Below are 20,997 nucleotides of genomic sequence, written 5' to 3' on the forward strand. Positions count from 1 at the left end.
TGCGGATTTAATTAAGGAATCTAAAACTCACCCGTCCTCCAGAGGTTTCTAAGGAAATAGTATCGGGCTGCAAATTCATTCCCAAAGGAATGCAGATCCAGGGGGTTACAGGGCTTCATCCAGGCAACTTTTCCGGCTCCTCCCCTCTTAGGGTGTCATTTCCTAAATGCAGGGTGACCCGAGAAAGGAGCATCACTCCTACGCCATGTAAACAAGACCCGATGCGATTTGGGATTAAGATGGGTCTAAGAAGGTCTTTGTTGTAACCTCAGTCCTCGCTGACCCGACTCATTGATTCGCAGCACGCGCTGGGTTGCCTCCTGTGAGCGCTCGGCGCGGACCGGGCACTGGTCGGGTGCTGATCGGGCGCGGACCGGGCACTGGTCGGGTGCTGATCGGGCGCTGACCGGGCACTGATCGGGTGCTGACCGGGTACCAGCGGAGGCAGAGCGCACACCTGTCCTCCGCAGTCCCTCCCAGCCGAAGGGGCTGCCTCTCCCAACTCACGTGTCCGGCAGCGCTCGCCAACTCTTCCAGGGGGTTCGCAGAGCATTAACCTCCTCCTGCCCGCACTCCGCTTCAGTTCGTTCACGAACGGCGTACTCCGAATACGCGGAGAGTCCCGCCTCCTTCCACTTCCAGGACTCGGCAGTATAATGAGTCGATCCGTTATGTAGAGGTGATGTTGCAATAATTAACCCAATTAACCATTTAACGTATTATCACTTTTCTAGGTCTCGCAGGGTCAGGCAAGAAGACCCCATTGTCAGTTTCCCTGACTGATCCCGGCAGAAGCTGCCCTGCGTGGCTGCAGCTGCTTTCCATGTCCAGCTTGATTTCTTTCAGTGCAGTCTTCTATTTTTCTTTAGCCTCCAGCAGCCATTGACTCTCCAGCCCCAGTACATCACTGCTGCCCCCTAATCTCTGTATAAATCCCAACACTCTGGTAACATTCTAGCTACCCCTGCAGTGGTTTATTAACCCCCTGTGAGATGCTCCATTCCCCCCAGTCAACCTTGCTGAAGCTTTTATTAACCCCCTCACTGCCCGTTTATGTTCACCAGTGTGTCATGGCCTTTAAATGGTCTCCCAAGCTGTTGTGCTTCTTGAGAACTTTTTAAAATAAGGATTTTGATGTATTTATTTTTCCCTGCTCCTTTCCTCATTTCTCCTTCATCATGCAGCCATCCTCTTAAGGTTTCTTTCAGCCATATAATTTTTTAGCTGCCTTCCTTCTCAGCTTCTCCCTGGTCTCCTCAGGTATGCGAGATCCACACTAGGGCTCTCTAGCCTTTTTTTGTTGCCACCACTTGGTCCGTTACCACTGCAATGGCTGTATACAGATGTGGCCCTGCTAGGATAGAAGGACTCCCACTACAAATAACAAAAAACGAAGGGATATTAGAATAGAAGCACCTAAAACTGACCGTCTGACAGCAAATAAGTAATGGTGGTTGGCTGCAGGTGGGATCCAGTTAAAACATGTGCAGACAAAGGTAACATCTCTCCTGGAGTATAAATGCATATAGTTTGTGGCTTCCTATTTCGTAATTTGTACAAAATAAAAGTTGCTCCTCTGCTACTTGCCAAAGGGGAAGTGCTAGCTGTGCCACTGATGCTGGTATCCTGACCCAACTCGTTCTGACCTCACTGCTCTCTACTATCTTGACCCAACTTGTCCTGACCATGCTGCTCTTTGGTATCCGATTTTGGCTCGTCCTGACCTCACTGTTCTCTAATATCCTAATTCATCTTATGTTAACCTGACCCGGTCCTGACCCGGTTTCCCTTGACCACATGGTACTCTACCCTAATTTGGTGGCCCTGGTTCCTTAATTCCAAACAACTCTGCTCAGCGGATATGTTCCTGCTCACAGAAGTAGAACACATTTTTGCATTTTGCATGGTAAACATTGGCTATATGAATGTCCACACATAACCAACTATTCATCAATAAAATATAATAAGAAATTGTTATATATGTCATAACAGAGGAAACACTTCTTCTTTTCTTGGGCTGCTACATTTTTTCAGTTTTTCAGTTGCTTTACAGGATCTTCTCACTCCAGTAAACATAAGACAAATTCAAGCATATTGATGAAATAGTACTAGTACTAATACATAATAATAGTACATACCAACCAAACAGAAAACAAAACAAAATCCCACTTGGGGCACTAACTACATAATCGGTGTTTCTTACTATCTGGTTGGACAGCTAGTCTGTTTTTGCAATCTGAAAAATAATACCAGTAAGGCCTAAATACCTCACTTGGCTTCACAGCCCAGGTTTGTTCTGCTGGTGCTTCCAACTTCCAACTAAATCCTATATCAAAAGTCAACCTTGATACATTCTTAATGTACTTAAGTAAGGGTATCATTTGTTCACATTTAACCTACAGTGACAAGAAAAAAATATTGTGAACCATTACCTGGTTTTCTGCATTAATTGTTCATAAACTGTTATCTGATCCATATTTAAGTTACACGTATAGACAGACCCACAATTCTTGATCAACAATTCTTGATTGTAGGTCTTCTGTGAGGCATGGTTGACATCAGCATGTGATTGTAAGGGATATGTGTAAAACAAATACTTTATTCAAACACTCCCTAATAAATAAAGACACTGACAACAAGAACTGGAGAAAACAGGCCGTGGTCTTTTATTTAGCTTACATTGTAACATAAACCAAATACTTAATAACATAAACCTTATAACCATGATACACTCTTGGCCCAAGCCCCAGAGTGCCACCATAACAAATACTTAAAGACCATCCGCCCTAAAGCCAGGACAGTCACAAAATACCACTGGTTCGCCCACAAAAAAGGAGGGGGCAACCTTAACCCCAATAAAAGCCACGACATAGATTAATATATTATTATTTTTTTTTTATTTTTTTTAAACATAGGGTGGGAGGGCGGGCGCCTCAGCAGAAGTTCTTCCATTCTTCAACCCTTGGCTCTCCCGCTATGCCGCCGCTCACCAGACGCTCCAAGAGGTCAGTGCAGTCAGCTTAGCGGTTCGCCGCAGGTCTGAACACCTCACCTCAGACGCCCTATTTATAGGGCAAATTCCCGCCCTTAGCGCAGCGCGAGCGCAGCGCGAGACCCACTTTCACCTCAGAAACGCAAAAGCGCGGTTAAACTAAGTGGCACGCGACACCCCTGAACACCAAGGGGCGCGGCCAACTAAGCGGCTCGAGCGCATCCAGAACTTTCTAGCCCTACCTAAACTAGAAACTAGCCTGACCTTAACTTGACCCCACTATCCCCACAACCACATGCCGCCCAGACTGCTAAATAGAGTCTGGGCTTTCCAGATGCTTCTTGAGAATAGCAAACTCAAAATGTTTGAGTGTCAAAGCAGCCCTAAACACTCCTTCAATCCCGCCTCATTTATTGGACTCCAGGTTTTCTAAATCCTGACTCCCATTAGCTTTTTTTTAATTGATTAGCCTAGGGGTTCATATACTTTTTCCAAACCGCACAGTGGATGTCTGAATTATGTATTCAATATGGGCAAGAACAATAAAATACTTTGTGTGTTATAAGTTAAACCAGATTGTGTTTTTTCATTATTGGAACTTAGATGAAGATCATAGCATACTTCAAGACAAATTTATACATGAATGCTGGTTTATCCAAAGGGTTGACTTACTTTTTCTTGCCCCTGTTACCTGAAGTGCTCATGTTAATGAGATAATGAAGGGAAACGGGTGTCTTCAAATAGCTGTAAACATGCAACAGAAATGACAGAACATCGACTCAGGGTGCTGTTTGCCCTGAGATAGAAGGACACAACAAGATATATTCTGCCCATCATCCTTATCTCTTTTATCGTAATTCCATAAACTGAATAATATTTGATTGATCATAATACACTGAGTCAGACATTGTCACAGAAGCCTCCGTGCCCTGGGCTCCTTGAGCAGTCTGAGGGTCAGCCTCCTCCCTACAGACCATGGGCCCTGGCCTTGGAAGGGTTTCTGCTTTTGGGGATGTGAATACAAGGGGACCGTTGGGACTACTTCTTCATCCTGGTACAGAGTGCCACGTTTCCCCAATTACCAGAGGCTCTATAAACTGTGGAGCTTGGACACAGTTTTGGGGTACCTGCATTTTAGGAGGGGGTTTGATGTGTGGTGTGTTGCTCTCCATTAAACTCAGTTCATTATTTTACCCTCAAATATCGAGTCTAAATTGATGTTTCTTGAGCGTAAGGTAGCAACGTGAGAGGTACAGCGGTTGGAGTAGCTAACGGATATACCCATTCGGTGTACTGAGATAAATACAACCTCAGATGAACAACAACATGTGAGATATTACACCGTGTCATGATGTAGGGAAAACCGACTGTACCTTACGGGAACGAATCAGAGGACACAGGTCAGCGATCAGGACGATGTATAGGGATAATAGATCGGATAAGCCAGTGGCGAAACATTTTTTACTGGACACCAGTTATTGCAGTTGAGGTTTGAGGGAATTGATCATATACCCCCATTGGAGAGAGGTGAGGATGCACGTCGTATGTTATTACAACAGGAACGTTTTTGGATCAATACGCTAGATGTGATAGCACCTAAAGGCTAGAACGATTATATGTCTCCTGTGCAGCATTCTTACCTGACTGCTGATCCTGAAAAATATCAAATTGAGGTGTATTGATGTTTAGTATAAGAGAGGGAACCTAGTATAGGATATATGAGGTTTGAGAATATAATAAACACAATATCAAGTTTGTCCATGGCCTTCGGCGATCCTTAAGTTGGTTATGTTTTTATGTTCATTCTTTATATGAAAATATTTTGTTGTGATTTTCTTCTGTGTTTGTGTGTTATGTATGATTTATATAATCTTTTCTAATATTGTGTTATTTTTTGTATTAATTGTTTTGCTATTATGTTATATTAATTGAATTTGAGAAGCCCGAAATGATTATCTTGACAAAGATGTCACCTGGATGTGACCCAAAACGTAGTTTAATTTTTCTGTTGTAATACCTGGGCATTTTTTCGCTATATATTTTATCATTTCCAACCAGAGGATGGCCTCTCCGGTCAGGCTGTCTAACTGGGTCAAACTAGTGTCGGCCTGTTTTGGGAGCATAAGGCTCCTTTTTCCACATTCAGCAGGCAGAAATACAGTGCGTCCAGCTAAAGACAATAAATACATGCCTGGACCATATGGTTTCTCTGTTAACTCTGTTTCTATGGTATTCCCAGGAGTCCACACCAGCCAAGTACCTCCTCAGCCTGGGCCTCGCTGTCCATGTGATGATCTCCTCCCTGCCACAGGAAGCAGAGTCCAAAGACAGGTTTCTCACCATTGCACTGTGTCTGTTGCTGCGGCTCTGTGCGTGGTCTCCACCGATAGGCTGTTGGTCAAGGCATTTTGTCAGGGATTTCTAATTGTGGTATGCTAGCCGCTCTCAGGAACACCGGGGCATCAATGGGGGCCTGGGTCGGTGGCTGGAGTGCTCTTCGGGACTGCAGGGTGAACTGAGAAAGGTCCCTGAAGGAGAGATTTTGTTGCTCAGGGGCCACGTTGACCGTGCTCTGGCCTTCTGCATAATTTCTTCCTTAAACCTATGGAGCAAACAGTATCTCTTGGTGGTCATATATTTGGGCCTCTTGGTCTTAGACACGGTGCACCCATTCAAATTTAATGTGGGTCTCTGGCGGTCTGTGTACAATTGTGTGAGTATACTGGTCATGTCTCCAAGGGCTTCACTCTTATGAATTCTGCGAATATTATCAGGATTTTTTGCCCATATCAACCAATTGGGATGAATGCTGGGATAGGATATTATCGAGGCACCTTGTTGTGAGTCGTGTACCTGTGTGAGGAATTGTTCTGTCCAGGACAACCTGCCAGCCACCAGCGGTAGCTCAGTCCTGGCAATCCTGCCAGTTTGTCATGTACCACTTGTTTAAGGTCTGTAACCAGATTGCTGAAGTCCTTCTTCAAGGGCAACAATTGGAACATGGATGTCAGGCTTCATGGCTGCTCAGGATGCGAGGCAAGGTCAAGCATAAGCAGAGGGCCTGCATCCTCCATAACAGATTCCAAGATGTCAGGGTCTGCTAAAAAGGGATGAGAGTATTGTGAAGCACTGTGTATCCCTCATCCGTAGCAGATTGAAATTAATGTTCATGTTGCAACAGGCATTATAAAATTCTTACCAATAATATAAATAGCTTTTAAAAAATGTTTGATAACTGTAAATATCACCAACTTAAACTTAATGGGTCATTGTAAAAAAAAAACAACAATTTTAACAGCATAAAGTCCAGAATGAAGAACCAATACAAATTGCTCCACATGCTGTGTGCCTAATCACCAATCTGGTCTGTCAATGGTATCTTGCAGATGTGAGTGGTAAATATACTTTATGGTTTACTGCTTCACCAACTTTCAATCTGTTTTAACAAATTTTGTGCATCCAACTAGCATACGTATTGGAGTTAAAAACTAGTGCATGAATGAACACACTTTTCTAAACTAAATTTGTTAGAGAGCTGGAATATAGCAATAATAATTATGGGAAAGACCTGTTAATAATGAATGTAAAAGTAATTTTAATAATAATCTTTCCTTTTTTGTCCAGAAGGAGGTTTCTAATATGGAACTTTGGAAACCCCTGTTATGGTCTAAGTATATACACATTAACATTTTTTTCACTGGGAAAAAATATGAATATACTTTTTTATTTTGGGCCAAAAACAAAGAAAAAAAATAAGAAAGTATTAAACAAGGTCCCAGTAAATGAGAACATGGCATGCATGAAGGAATATAACAACTGTCCCATGGTGTGTCTGTCCATGTAGAGGCCACCACAAGAAACAATAAAAACTTAAACCAGTGAATGAGAGGAAGTAGTGGTGAAAGAGAATAGATTTTGTAAGGAAATGTAACAACAACATTTCACATTTTTGTTGACTTGAGGCTAAGCGTATGCAAGCAATCAATTAACAAAAGTGGTGCTGGAGGTACCTTCTCATATTAGTAATTATCCAACATCTACTACCTAATTAGAATCACACTCATATTTCCTCTTTACTTTCATCTTTTAAACGATCAGCTTGTCAGATTTGTTCTTTTACGATATGTTTCTGCTGAGTGATATTGTTTACATCTATGTTACTTTCCGTAGACAAGACTCATGCAGCAACTAACACTTAAAAAGATATCGCTTCCTTGTCACAACGTGGAATGTCTTTTTCAGTTATATCCTAGTCAAGTTGAGGAAAGGAAGTTTTATGTCTGCTTACTGTGATGCATGTTATGAAGCTTGAGACAAGCTTATAACAAGCTTAATGATTAGCTCAGGTTTTCCATGGATTTTTGTTTTTGAAAATTAAGATCTGTTGAGACCTGTTAACCAATAAATCAATCTATTTGCAAAATATTAATTAAGAACAATTAAGTTCACATGGAATCAAAGAACTAAAACATTCTGTACATTCTCTGTCTCTGGCACTTTTTTATGTTCTTTGTATCAATTTGTAGGACCTGCATAATCGGCATACATTAGTACGTAGCAGAAAAAAATCAAACTGCATCCTCTTTGGAAAATTGGGTTGTTATTATTATCTACCGTCTATTAAACTGACATGCAGGTATTCTTTTGTGCATGTAAAAAATTAAAGATATATCCCTATGAAATATAAAACCTAAAGGGAGCGTCCTATGCTAAACACATTTTCTTTAGTATAGCATATAGCCCTTTATTATTGAAGATTATTATTAACAAAAACGTGGTCTCATTTTGTTCCAATAAACTTATTTTATCTGCCGACCTGGATCCAACATATATTAAGATTTAGCGTACTCGCACTTTTATTTAAAATGGTATAAGCATACTAATTTATATTGCATTATATTAGCTACAGCCATATTAGTACATTGGTTAACAATATTTGCGATTTGTGCTTATTTTTTTTTTGCATAATAAAAGATACAGTATGTGTCACGTTCATGGTTTTGCATAAACAAGATTCATAGAAAAACAACATTGAGTGACCTTGGCAAGGTCCTGCAGGTGTCTGAATAAACAAGATTCGTACTAAACAACATTGAATGGCATGTTCAACGGTATGCTGAGTGGCAATGCCAACTTTTACCCAAGACAATGGGTACATAAGGAAGAGAAAAAGTAAGTTGGGGGGGGGGACACTGCGATTATTGAGAGACTGTATCCCACGGGTAAGATGTTAAAAATTAGGATAAAGGTATGGACCCCAGATGGGACTCTTAAGGATTGAATACATTTACACAACATAATAGTTTATAACTACTGTAGGTACATTCTTCTTATATATACTGTATAAGGGGAGGTACATCTTTGCCATGGCTTATGATTTTAATAGATCAGGGTGAGATCAGCCAAACTACCCTCCTAATATACCAGATTTAGGAAATCAAGACTTTTCTAAAGAGCAGAAAAGTGAGCAGAAACCTGCAGCTTCAGGACAGCCACCTGCTAGTACTAGGAAAGTGCAAATGGTTAAGAAATCTGTCTAGAACGAAAAAGATGAATTATCTTACTTTACAATTCACATATCACAGAATAAAATATGAAGCAATTTTAGATACAGAAGCCGATGTATCTCTGGTACAACTCAACATTTTAATCAGAAATTCCCACTCAAATGTAACTATAGAAACTGTTGAAGGAGAAGGAATATATACTATTTTCCGTGAGACAATAAAAATCAATTGAAAGAAAGTAAATTTAAAACTGGTGGAAGATCCTAAACGTCAGCAATCATTTTTTAAATGCCTACAAAGATGTGGTTCATTTTATTGATATCGTTCTCCAATCTGTTTAAGGAACTCAATTAAAATTAACCATTCCTTATGATGCTGAAAGTCAAATTGATCAGCAAATAAATAATTGCTCTTTTGTAATATAATGATCTGCTCTTAAACAATTATTAATTACATATGAGGAGGTTTTTCAGCACCGGGAAAATAAAATTGGACTTTAGAATCTAAAAAGCAGACTCAATATAAAATAAATTCCATAGCCAATGTTGACTTACGAATACTTAGAAATGATCTTTTAGCACAAGGAGTACTGAAAGAAGACTATAGTCTGATGAACACTACAATCTATTCTGTTCCTAAACCAGATGGGTACTGGATTTTTGCGAAGTAAATTGAATCATTCCTCCGCTAGCTTTTGAGAATACACATTCACCCTCTATTTTGCAACAAATGGGCAAGGGGACAACACTGGAACGCTTTAACCCCTTAATGACAAAGCCCGTACATGTACGGGCTCAAAATGCATTGTTTTCAATGGGTTTAGGGACCGCCCATTGTCCTTAAGGGGTTAATGGCTTCTGGAGTCATTCTATGAGCAGAGAAAGCCATGGTTTAGCAGCTTTCACGTAGCAACTTCAAACCTTGAAGTATATGTTGATGACATATATTTCTCACATGATAATGAAGAGGAGCATTTGGAAACCTTACAGAAAGTTCTGGACATTTTATCTGAAGCAATACATACCTGAAGAAATCCCTGATAGCAAGAGATTTCGCTTTTGATATTTCAGATCATAGATGAGGATTTAGCACCGATTACAAAGAAAAATTACACATTTCTAGAACTACAATCTTTGAAGAAATTAGTATTATTGAATTATTATTATTAAAGTATGCAATGTTTTTTGTACCAAATTCTGCTGAACTAGTAGTCCCTTTCCATAGAGCTGTATCTCAAGAAATTAGGAATGAACACAATAAAATTCCATTATTATTATTTTCAGGATAACTCTAAAAAATGCTTCTCCTATCAATCAATACATCTTCGTATTGGATTGTATTGGGACAAATTCCCCTTCTATAGCGCATGCATGTTTGGATAACGAGGGCGAAATAATTCCTATGGCTTTGTTATCTTATGTGTATACGCATACGGAGAGAAAGCACACTGCTTTAGAGAAATTACTAACCGCTATTTCTGTTCAGTGACTTAGCTCAAGGACAGACTATCATTACATGCGCATCTGTTGCTTCTTTAGCAGCGCTGCTGAAAAAATGATTCCAGACAAAAAGGCTTTAAACAGTCAGCGGCTGAGGTGTTTTTCTATTGTAGAAGATCCTCAGTTAAACTTTGTTTATGATAAAACATTACCGTCCTTAGATGATTTACCTTCTGATGTAACAAATAGAACTTGGGAAACTCAGACATTTCCCAATGATTATTATACAGCGAAATATTATAAAGATGCATCAGCTGCTCAATCTTCTAAACTAAATGCCAATAATCTGCTGGCTGTGGTATTGTTACATACAAGCCAAATTCCCAAAAACTTGGAAATTGTATGTTGGCGATCATTACATAGTTACATAGTTACATAGTTATATAGGCTGAAAAAAGACATGCATCCATCAAGTTCAGCCTTTCCTATATCTGTTAATGTGTTGCTGTTGATCCAAAAGAAGGCAAAAAACCCCGGTTTCGCTCTTTCCAATTTTGCACTAACCAGGGAAAAAAAATCCTTCTTGACCCCAAAACGGCAGTCAGATTTCTCCTTGGATCAATAAGCGGTTTCCCCATAATTAAAGATTATATCCCTGAATATTATGTTTTTCCAGGTATCCATCCAGTTGCAGTTTAAACGTCTGTACAGACTCTGATAAAACTACCCCTGCAGGCAGAGAATTCCACATCCTTATTGTCCTTACTGTAAAAAAACCCTTTCCTCTGCTTTAGTCTAAATCTCCTTTCTTCCAGTCTGAACGCATGACCACGTGTCCTATGCATAGTCCTGTTTATGAACAGATTTCCACACAATGGTTTGTATTGGCCCCGAATATATTTATATAACGTTATCATATCCCCTCTGAGGCGACGTTTTTCTAAACTAAAAAAATTTAAATTCGTTAACCTTTCTTCATAACTATAGTGCTCCATTCCTTTTATTAAGCTCAATATGCTGAGATTTATGCCTTTACCCATGCTTTTAAAGAAAGCACGCTAGGTAAAAGACCAGTCCTCATTGTCACTGATTCAGCTTATTTAGCTAGATCATCAATAGCAGATCTTCCCGTTTGGCGTTCTAATGGGTTTTTAACTGCTTAAGACAAGCCATTGAAGCATATTGGATTGTGGAAAGCGATGGGCCATGCAGGATTAAGTTAAACTTATTTAGGACAAGATAATATGTTGCTACCTTGAAAGAAAAGGTATTGGCGGCCCAATATGTGGAAAACTATTGTTCAGGTATTAGGTAATTGTAAACCATGTTTGCTCGTGAACAATTCTGATCATTCTGTTTTGCCTTCTAATGAGAAGGCTATTCCTAATAGCCCCTTTGATCTCATCTGCTTAGTAAGCTTTGGTGAACCCAAGGCTATCCATGTTGGAAATAATCCTGTAGGATCATACAAGCCTTGAATGTATGGACTTTCCTTATTAAAAACAAACAAGGCCAACAACGAAATGTAAGCATTGATAATATAAAACTTGCTAAGGATTTGAAAAACAGATCCCTGCTCCATATTTTCAACAGATGACACAAGGTGAATAGAAGATGAAGAAGAAGATGTTGCGGAGTAAAATGCAGAAGTGGTCGGCTGAGAAGGTAGGGAAAAATTTAGGTAGCCTGAGAGAGAGAGAGAGACAGAGTGAACAAGAATGAGAGTTTAAGAGAATGAGTGAGAGTCTGAGAGACTCCATATCCATATTTTAAATGGTCACCTAAATAGGGCACCTGAGTTGTGGTCTGTAAGCCACACGCTAACTACACTGAATACTCCCTATACCAAAACTGTGTCAGTGATAGTTTCTATGTATTCAACTGATGATGTTGTTCAAGCTCTTATAAAGAAATGTGTGTTGATATCACTAAGGAAGACAGACCTTATGACTATGCAAAGCGTAATACTAAAATATAGCTGAACTTCCTTATGTTGAAGCAATATGGCTCATTAATGATACTGTTTTGAATGTTGCATTCACAGATATTCTTAGGCTGGAATCTGATGAATGTCATGTGAAATCTCATATAAGAGGACAAAGAAGACTCTTTAATAATGCATAGGAACTGATAGCTGTGGGACATCTCTTAAGTGATGCTGTTCTTACAGTAGGAACTATATCTGACATTAATGATAACAAATTAAGAGAAGGAAAATGTTATTAAAAGGTCACCTCATTACCTTAACTAGTACTGTTATGCAGGACATATCGTCTCTAAATGAGGGAATTCAACTTTCTTTTTTGGGACAAAAGTTAGTGGGAAGCAGATTAAATTTACAAAGAGGATAGACACAGTATAGACACTACCTTGGTGAATTTGACAGAAATTCTGCAAAAACTTAAACTGACAAAAATAGATCAAGAAGCGATGCTACATATTTCTAAAACTATGATATATAGTATCAGATAAAGGAAATATTTTCAAACAATGAATTCTAAAGTCAGTCAGTAGAAAGTTACATTATATCACGAATTGATAATTCTTACAGACATTTTTATGACCAGATGGGAGATTGATAATTTAGGGCATTTGATATAATCCGGAGATTGTATATCAGTACGTGTCTAATAAATGTTCCCAAATGTATAATTTGGCAGTAGATGACTGATATGGGCTGTAAGGTTTGTAATGAAACTGTGTTACAGATACCTTATTGTACTGACAACATAACTTCATCTGACAGTCCAATTCAAATAGAACCGGTTGAATCTAAATATTTGTATTTACAGTAGATTCACACTATTATTTAAAAGTAACAATATTGCCAATTGTAAAAACCCGCTATGCAGCCTTTTGTGTTCACTACAAATCAAGAAATCCATTGTTTTGGAGAAATGTTAACAAGTGCGTGTTTGCTTCTGTATGGTGTTAGAGTGTAAGTGTATGTTAGTGTATGATGTTTACATGCGTGTTTGAGTGTTAGTATTTGGTGTTAGCATATTGTGTTATCAGGAGTTTGTGTGTCAGTGTATAGAGTTATTGTGTCAGGAGTGAGCTTAGGGTTAGTGTGTTACCTGAGGAGGAACCTGGGTCCGCAAGGTGCATTTGAAGCATCGATGATCAATGTGTTTTGCAATTCATGGAAAGTCTTGCAGCGAGTTGCATTCTTCATCAAGTTCATACAGCGCACACAGTAATGTTACATTAATACACAAGCTGAGCAAACATGACAAAGAACGTGGATCTGACCTTGTCATCATTTGACTTCAGCAACCAGTACACAGTTATTCTTTTACATGTCTTAAAATACAATAAACAACAAATGACTTACTGTATGTTTACAAAATAATGCTACATAATCTATGCAGAAGAAAATTGCGCTATTAGTATTATATAAAGCATACATATATTACCCCAGTTCTGTTTTTCCTTCCATAAGGTTTAATCAATAAATGATGGGCTTCAAGAATCACAGCAGATTACCTGATTCTCACTTAGTTTTAACCAATATCTGCTGATTTATAGTAGTCACTCTTTTTTCATCAAGGTTATCCCCCCCTGTTCTTGCCTGGTTTCACCTCATTTCAACTCCTGATGATTGGAAATTGTAGGTAAGTTCCCGTTAGAAGAAAAATGTAGAAATAATAAATGTTTAGAAAACAGCAGGATAAGATGCTGTGTATCAAGTAATCAGAAAAATAGATCATGTCAGGATTTACCAGAAATATGCTGACATTGAAATAACTCATAAGTATGTTATGTTATTATTTGTCCATAAAGCTAAATTGTTATCGCCGAAGATAAATGATCTCCATAGTAATGTTTAGAAAGTACATTGTTCCTTTAAACAGGCTAATGTGGATCAATGTTAAGTGGCTATCAGTGTTGTCAATATTACTATATTCTGCTGCAGTGTTACTAAGATAAATAGTGTCTTGGTAGCTATACCCAAATGACTTTCACTACTAATATTATACAGCAGAGTCATATTTAAAATGATTACCCTATATGTTTCTCCTTGTAGGTTGTGTCATAACTAACCATATTTGCTCTTGTAACCGTCTTGTCTTTTTTCATTATTTGCATATACTTAATATGGTATTAAGCTGCCGCTCTTCGCCGACCCCTATCTGGAGCAATTATCTTAGATGCATAAAATAAGGTAAGTAATGAGAAGATGTGAAAAGGGTTGAAGTGAAAGTGTAGCAAAAGAAACACAACTTTCTTGTTCTAATTTAATTTCATTAATCTAATATCAGGGACAGATATAGATCCCAGGCACCCATATGCTGCACGCTCTTTTTTGGCTTACATTTCTCTTTTCATTCTCTAAAAAAACACATCCCAAAAAAAAGTGAGATGTATGGGCAGAAAATGGTGCAGTCAGGATACAACCCTGGCCTAGATGGCTGAATCAAGCAGAGTATAGCTTGTAATCCAGATGCAGGAGCAAAGGAGGGAAAGAGCGATTGTTTGCACTTCTCCAAACAGCAGGGGTGCCATGCGGCCTTCCCAAGGCCGAGGCCAGGGCCGCGACGAGGCGGGTGCACACCCAGGTGGCAGGGAGAGGAGGAGAGAGAAGGACACCAAGTGGTTACACATGAAAAAGTTTTCAACAACTGCTCGGCCCCCTTTGTCTCCTCTGCTCCCTACAGCTGCCCTGACTGTGGTGGTAGGACCGCAAGGCCTTGGTCGTGGGGCGCTGCTTCATGATGAGCGCCGGAATATGATGTCATATCCCGATGCTCAGCGGTGAAGCTGCACGCGGCAGCAGGGCAGAGAGACTGAGGCCTCGCACTCCTATCACAGGACTTCACCAGGGTGAGGGAATTGCAAAGGGGGGGCAGATAGTAAGAAGGGGGAGAGGGGGTAGATAGTAAGAAGGGGGAGAGGGGGGAGATAGTGAGAAGGGAGTAGATAGTGAGTAGGGGGAGGAGAGAGGGTAAATAGTGAGTAAGGAGAGGGGTTAGATATTGAGTAGGGGAGGAAAGGGTGTAGATTGTGAGAAAGGGAAAGGGATTGTGAGACAGGGAGGACAGGGATAGATAGAGGGAATAGATAGTAAGGGGGGAGAGGGGGTAGATAGGGAGAAGCAGGAAGAGATCGTGAGAAAGGGGGTAGTAAGAATCTTGAAATAAATAAAGAGTGAGAATGAGTAAAATAATGAACGAGGTAATGTGTGGATAAATTGTGTGAGTGGGTGAGAGAATAAATGAATTAATGTGTAAATGTGAATGAGTGAGTGACTGTATAAATGTTTTGTGTGTATCATAGATGTATGAGTGATTTGGGGAAAGGCGAAGATGGCACAAGCAGGGTGTTTGAGCTTTGGGGATCAAGATGGCACGGGCAAGGTGTTTATGGGACAAAGATGGCACAGGCAGGATGTTTATGGGACAAAGATGGCACTGGGTAGGCTGTTTGGGGACAAAGATGTCTTATGCTGGGCTGTTTGGGGACAAAAATTGCTCATGCTGGGGTGTTTGGGGACAAAGATGGCTCTGGCCGGGCTGTAATTTGTGTGTGTAATCTGAGTGCTGGTCAAGTTCTATGTGGATACCAGGGCTGGCCTTTGGGGAGTTCAACCTGTGATCTATGCCTGTAATTTAGTTTTTTTGAATATATATATACCTGTGATTTTCAGTTGATCTTTATCTGCAAAGCCGGATTTGTGTGTTATTCTGTTGATCGTTATCTGCTATGCTATGTTTCCATACATTATTTATGTATACCTGCAAATACAGGGTTTGTATATCTTATTTAGTTGATCTATACCTTTAGTGCTGAGTTTACATGTGATCCCCAGTTGATCTATACCGGCAATGCTGGGTTTGTGTGTTCTTCTGTTGGACTATACCTGCAATGCTATGCACGCAAGCAGGCCCAGACTGGGACAAAAAATAGGCCCGGGCATTTAAGCCTGAGCAGCCAATTTTTATTTATTTATTTATTGTTAAAGCCCACCCTTCATGTACCATCTTTGCATTTACTCACTCATTCACACAAATCATTAACACATTCATTAATGCAGTCTCACAAATCATTCAAGCAATTCATCCACACATGAATTCATTAAGTGTCATACACATTCACACAATTGATCCACACATTTATTCATTCATTCCCCATCTTATCTGCCCCTTCTATGTTCCCCCCTTTCACTATGTATCCCCTCTCCCTATTTCTCACTATCTAACCCCTCTCTGCCCCTTCTCACTGCACCCCCTCCCTCACCCTACTTACCTTGTTGCCGGAGCAAAAAGCAACTGCGACTGGGCCCGTGGCAGGGCTGGATTGACTTAGGGGCTGATGGAGCTGCAGCTCCAGGCCCCTACCTTAAAATAGGCCCAGTCAGGACTGGGCCTATGCGGCCTCTACGGCCACATTGGCGCAGGGCCCCTTAAGCCTGCCGCAACTGCGACTGGGTCCGCCACTCTAAGTGGCCGGTAAGCCCCCACCAGGGCCGGCCTTAGGGGTCTGCGGCCGCACAGGGCTTAAATTAAAACATCGGGTTTTTTTAAAAAAAACTTTATTTAACATCCTCCATGTTAAATAAAGTTAACAAAAACTTTATTTAACATGGAGGATGTTAAATAAAGTAAACCCCCCCCCCCCGGTGTTTTAATTTAAACCCTGTGCGGCCGCACATCCGTAAGGCCGGCCCTGGTGGGGGCTTCCTGGCCCCTTAGAGTGGCGGGCCCGGTCCCTTAGAGTGGCGGACCCGGTCGCAGTTACGGCGGGCTTAAGGGGCAGGTGCCCCTTATGCCCTGCGTTAATGAGGCCGCATAGGCCCAGTCAGTCCGGTCCTGACTGGGCCTATTTTAAGGTAGGGGCCTGGAGCTGCAGCTCCATCAGCCCCTAAGTCAATCCGGCCTGCACGCAAGTGTTTACATGTGTAGTTTACATTACTACAGGGAGGAAGGAAAAGAGAGGTGTGGCTTAGTGAATGAGGGAATAAAGGGACTCTGGGGAAGAGTAAGGGAGAGAGGACCTTTCAAAGTCACAGTAGGGTCAGAAAGAGGGAAGACTGCACTGACTTTCACAGCCTTCCCCTAATCTGCAGTCAGTGTGGAAAATATATTTTTTTTGGTGTGGGAGCGGAGGGAGTGATTGCATGCTAGGGTGTGTGGAGGGGGGTGCAAAGGAAATAATTGCCTAGGGTCCAATTTTTTCAATATTTAAAGCAAAAATGTTTGCACTGTTAGCTGTTTTGTTCCTTAATTTAATGTATGTAAGGTACATTATTGTTACCAGTGTTTCCAGTTATATTTTATTGTATTTGTTTGCACTTGTACATAAATAATCTCTAATTAAAACTAGTTGTTTGTTACAAGATTTTTTTCCCCTTCTTATTTGACAAGGGGCGCGCCAGAGAAGCAGTCCGCACAGGACGCCCGGACACCTAAGGCCGGCCCTGGCCTGACATGTGGATATGCACTAGCGCATGGTATGTTTTTATGCTCACATAGCCAGGGGCCAGGCACATCCACTGGAACAGCAGATCTGGTTAGTGTGTGGCTCTATAGGCTCTATAGTGCATTTGCCCTGTTTACTGGCTAGTCCAGACCGGCTACCACGTTTTAAACTCCCAATGACAAACAGATATAGCCAAGGAGATGGCTCACTTCAGTAACTACAGTTTTATAAAGGCACTTTTTAGATTTAGATTTTTGTCTCCTTATCCCTACGTCAGGTACAAGAAGATTTTGTCTCCAATAAAATGTTACTTTATTATTTGCATTTGCAATGTCATTTTTGAATAATTCACTTATCCTTCCCTGAAAGAGAAGCTACTTAGATTTGATTAATGATTTCAGGGACATTACATAGACCCCATGCAGGTGTCGATGTCAGTGGAAAGGACTCTTTGTACTGAGAATAATAGAACATGAGCCAGGGATGTTCTCTAATGCTGTGACACGCTTTAGATGGATGGCTTTGCGCAGGCACTACGTTTTGTAACTAAGGGGTTTTGAGATATCAGTTAAACCAAAATGTGCATTTGAGAAACAAACTATTTAAATGTATATATATGACCTGATTAATACATTGATTTAAATATTGTAGGGTTAACTGCAAACATCACTACACTTAAGCAAAATCGTTTAGCCAAAGCACAAGCAATACAAGCAATTTGCTATAACTCTAAGTAAATCCAGTGAAGGTTACGTATAAAACATTTTGTGATGCAAAGTTTTGAAAAGTGGTCTTCATACTTGGGAATTTTCTAAATCATCTGACCTTAAAACTCTTCGAATATCAACCCTTTAATAGCCCAAGATTCTATATCGTCACTAGCAATATGTGGTACCCAAAATGCGCTAAATGTGTTACCCAAATGGCTCTAGTACCTGTCCTCGTGAAATCCTTGACTTGTCATTATTCAAAGATACACTTAATTGAGTCACCTGCATTCAAGAAGGGATATCACCCATAACGTACTGAGAGCAAAAACACCAATTGGTAGGCTTGTATGTGATCACAGCAGTGAAGAATAGGAAGGAGTCAGTTCCAGACTGTGAAGACCCTGAGAATCTGCCCCTTTACTCTGAGACCCTGAATTGGGACAAAAACCCTGAGTTCTTTGGTATGTTTGTTACCATAGCAACCAAATGAATCGGCCGGCGCTTTATAAATAAATGTAATGTCAAATCAGGAGGTGATGAGACAATAAGATCAGTTTGTACTAACAATTGCGATTTATTCATAACCCTAACCTGGGAGCTTGCCATTGCATGACTGCTTAGGTTGAGAGCCTCAAACCTCCAACCTCTCCCTGAACCCCATCAAATAAAGACACTGCACCAAGTTAGTGGGAAGTGCATTGGCCACAGCTTTATTATACCCTCATATAACATTAATATACTTCAACCTAACTTAACGTAAACAACCTGCGAGCTGCAAGGCTATGCCACATTCACACCACAGAAGACAAAGTGTACGACTAGTGCCATAGGCAGCTCACTTTATCATCTCCCCAAACCTGTGCTGGTTACCCGGTGGAAATCTTCTGCTGTGACTATAAAACAAATAAGAAAAATCAACGAAACACTGAACAACGATCCAATACATTACTTGGAGCCGGATGATCGGTGGGAAAGAAGTAGGGCCCCACTCAACATTGTTACAGACACCAATGGCCCTGTTACTGGCATGCCCTTACTCTGGCCTAGCCAAGCAGTCATCTTTCTTCTTCCTTGTCAGTCCAGAGGAGCCCTTCCCTGCGGCTCCAAATTGTTATCTCCAGGAAGGAGAGCGGTCATGCCAACTCCACAAAAATTCTCCACCCACACTCCACCCATGCCTTCCCATGCCCCAAGTCAGAAGGAGCTCTAGATAGACAATCCTGGGATGTATCCTGATATGTACATAAATCCTAATGTCATAGCCCTCAGTAGTGCTGCATCTTTTAGGCTTAATGGTTGGTTAACCCTATAATGAATGACGCTTATGGAAAATGTATATTGCTTCACTGCATAGGGACCGTCAAGACCACTTTTTAAATCTCAGAATTTTTTATGCAAAACTGAGTTTACTTTACTGGTTCCTGTTTCTGTAAAATAACTGGGTAGATATTAGGTTTATTTCGCATCTTGCCAGTGGCAATTACTGTCAAAAAATAAATTTGACCTATTGGCATTTTCAGACCACTGTTATTGTTATTCTTAATCTAAATTTAGCGATATGCTCTGTAATCACTGATGCTATAAAAGTGTCCTTTCAAGGAGTCTAAAATGGAATTCAGAATATACAATATTTGCATTTTCATGTTTACAAAGATTTATTTCCATATTCAATATAAACCATGAAAATAGGAAAATGATAAATGTCTTAAAAAAAAATCAAAGAATGCTTGCAGATCTTTTTAGTTTAAATTATGGAATTTCGCTAATCAGAGTCAAACTAAGCTTATCTAAATATAAATACAGAAACTGTGTTGCATTAATGTCTTACCTTGTAAATATGTAAATCATCCTATCATGTTTGGTAGAAAATAAAACATTTTTAATAAAATACATAAAATGGTATAATTTACATGTTACATCTGCAGATTTAAAGTGAAATTACTGTTTATAATTACAGATTTTTATTTTGCATTCAAAATATGTGCAAATGTTAAGAAATATAATATTGTGAAAAATAACATAACATTCTTGTAGTGTTTTCTCTCAAATAAAATGTATGCAGGGAATCATGCATATAAGCATTTTCAGGATGCTTGCCAGTTGCCACATATTGTCCAAAAAATCATAACTAAGAACAAAACAAGTAATTTCAAGGTTGCCCGCAAAAAAGTGACAGTAAAAAACGACTGCAACAAATAGAATTCCCTTGAGTTATAGGGATATTTGATGATGGTTGACTCATGGAATATAGTGGATGCATGGAAGGATAGCCCAACAGAGGTGGTTAGAGTTAATCTGAGGTTGATTTAAATGTGTTTCTTTGTGAATGCCCTCTGTATCTGTTCTGGCAAGAGGTGTCATCTTCCCAAAGGACCCCTGTGGTGATTCATGGCCTAACAGATAATGATCCCGAGTTATAGGAATTCCATTCCTATCTTACGTGGAGGGGTTTCCATCACCTTTACTCCACCATAACTTATTGGCACATCAAAGATGGGAACCAATTCTTGGAAAAGGTGTCATATAATCAGTCATGTGGTCAGAGGGGTGTTTTCTTGAAACTAAATCTGATTTAGGGACAATGCAGCGACCTCAAAGCAGAACTCCATGATATACTCTGATCGGAACAACATCGTAAGAAACCATCTGGACTTAAGGAGTTCCCACAGGCCTACTTACTGGAGAAACTCGTGAGTGAGGGTCCTGTGTTTAAGTCCCATTGTTTTTAAGAACTGTTTGCCTGTTTTATTTTTCCTTTGTATGTCTTGTTTTTGTAATTGTGGCACTGTGTAATATTTGTCTTTTCGTTATTAAAATATTCATAATCCAAGTCTGTCTTTGGGCTCTAGTATCGATATCCACAAACCCTAAGAGAGGATAACACGTTACCAAATTGTTATTAACTAAGTTCTAGAGTATATATATATATG

This window comes from Spea bombifrons, chromosome 2 (genome assembly GCF_027358695.1).
Source record: "Spea bombifrons isolate aSpeBom1 chromosome 2, aSpeBom1.2.pri, whole genome shotgun sequence".
Classification (NCBI taxonomy): Eukaryota; Metazoa; Chordata; class Amphibia; order Anura; family Pelobatidae; genus Spea; species Spea bombifrons.